A 2481-nucleotide genomic window follows, 5' to 3' on the forward strand; every position below is an offset into this window, starting at 1 on the left:
TTTCCCATAGCTTCATTGTGTGGTTCAACAACTTTATACCTCTGTAGTTGCTACAACTCTGCACATCATCCTTGTTCTTAAAGATCGGCACTAGTACACTTCTCCTCCATTCCTCAGGCATCTTCTCACCCTCTAAAATCCTGTTGAACAAACTAGATAGAAACTCCACTTGTCAGGAAGGGCACATAAAGCTGCAGATAGTGAACACTATTATAATGCCAGACGACGTTAAGCAGAAAACAATCTCCTTACTGAGATGCTGGTCACGATAAACAGAATGTAATGCAAGAGTCCAGAAAACACACTCAGGTCAATAATACAGTCCAGGGTCAGAGCCAGCAAGCGTACACAGCCGAGGTATCCACAAAAGATTGATCAGAAGGGGAAATCCAGAGGTTGAAACACAGTACATGATCAGAAGCAGGAGGGTAAGGCAGTAATCGGTGGTCAAAAAGCAATTCAAGGTCAGAGCTGGTGTAACAAGTACCAAAAAACCGCTGGAAAATCTGAACTGAGGTTAGAACAATCTGGCAGCTTTCCGGTGCTTATAACAGGGTCAAAACAGGTGCAAACAATGAGTGTTGATTAGTGTGAAGAGTCCATATGCGGGGTGTGACTGAAACAGGAAGTGATAATAAAATAAAAGCATGATACCGGAAACAGGTGGGACAGAATCATGACACCACTGCTGTCTCTCCTAGACACTTCCACACCTCTACAGGTATGTCATCTGGACCAACAGCCTTTCCACTCTTCATTCTCCCCAGAGCCTTCCTCACCTCATCCTTTCTAATCTTTGCTACTTCCTGCTCTACAATATTCACCTCTTCCCCCTGTCATTCACATCTTTTTTTCATAAAGAAGAAACAGCCCTCTTGGATTATGGACTGGGCTTTTGTGAATGTTTGTAAATGCTGGGAAGGAAAATGAATGTGTACTGACAGATGACTGGAAAAAACTGATACCCATAGCAGAAAAAGAGCCTTGATGAATTCATATGTCAATTCTAAGCATTGGGGCATCCATTTTTAATCAACAGATATGAAATAATTACAAGTGATGGGGATAAGGGATAAGGTTTTCGTTTACCCTGAGGGGGCCAATCTATTCAAAAGAGCGGAAAGCAGAAATGAGACATCCTCACTGATACTGCAAATCAGCGTTGTACAGTCATTTGAGTGGCACATTTAATTTTGCAGTCTATAATAGTTCTTTGTAAAAATAGCCTGAATCAACATCCAGATGTCACTTCAGATGGATATTTTATGTCACTGAGTGTCAGCCACTAATATATTTCTCCACCTCTAGTTATATAAACGGGTGACAAATGAAAGGAAAAACCAGAATATATGGGTGGTATCTTCCAGAATAACAGTGTCTCCATCCACAGGACATGAGGAGTCACTGAATGGTTTGATGAAAATGATGTGAATCATGTGCTGTGGCCTTCACAGTCACCAGATCTCAACCCAGATGAACACCTATGGGAGAATCAATGCCAAGGAGCACTGAAGCTGTTATGGTGGAACATGGTGGCCCAACACCTTACTGAGACACTTTGCGTTGGCTTGTCCTTTCATTTGTCACCCTTGTGTTAGTGTGAGTTATGTGTTACATATTATTGCTGTGGTTCAAATTACAGAGGTTTTGAGTGACTGGGATAAGAGAAACACAGCTGCCCTGGTCTAGTTACAACGCATACTATCATTTATGGTTTTCATGCCTTTAACTCTATGCTATCTCAGTGATGCTTAATTTATTTTTGAGAAAAACTGGTTACCTGATTTTTCAGCATCATTGCTTCAGAACACTATATGTTAACTGAAAGTCAAAAAACAAATGAATTAGCAGGAGGGATCCTTGCTGCTGTCTGTACATGGCCGGTCACAGGAGTTTTAACAAAAAACAAAAGCCATATCAGTGTGTTGAGACATTTTCCTGCTCATTAGCACCTGATGTTTCTCCCTGTGACATTCCTGGTGCCTTTTTATATGGAGTTTGTATGTTCTCCCCGTGCTTGCGTGGGTTCTCTCCGGGTACTCTGGCTTCCTCCCACAGTCCAAAGACATGCAGCTTAGGTTGACTGGTGACTATAAAATTGCCCATAGGAGTGTATGTGGGTGTGTATGGTTGTCTGTCGCTAAATGTCCTGTCCAGGGTGTAGCTTGAACTTCTTTTTCTAAGTATCTTCAGCTAACCAAACTAGATTTCTCACTAGAGTAGCTTTGCTGTAATTCAACTTTTTCCAATTAATTGGTAGCTTGCAAAGTTATGTTTTCAAAGTAGCTTCCCCAACACTGCTTATGAGCCTAATAAAAATGGACTTTATGTGAGCATGGTTGCACTGAATTGCATTAGACTGTACAGGTAAGCCTAAAAAGTTGACATGCATATTCATATGATTGTGTATGGGTGTAACCACATACAGTATATTGTGTAATGTGCGAGTCCCACATTACAGTATTACAGTACAAAGCCTTT

The sequence above is a fragment of the Monopterus albus genome, unplaced genomic scaffold (genome assembly GCF_001952655.1).
Source record: "Monopterus albus unplaced genomic scaffold, M_albus_1.0 scaffold65.1, whole genome shotgun sequence".
NCBI classification, from domain to species: Eukaryota; Metazoa; Chordata; class Actinopteri; order Synbranchiformes; family Synbranchidae; genus Monopterus; species Monopterus albus.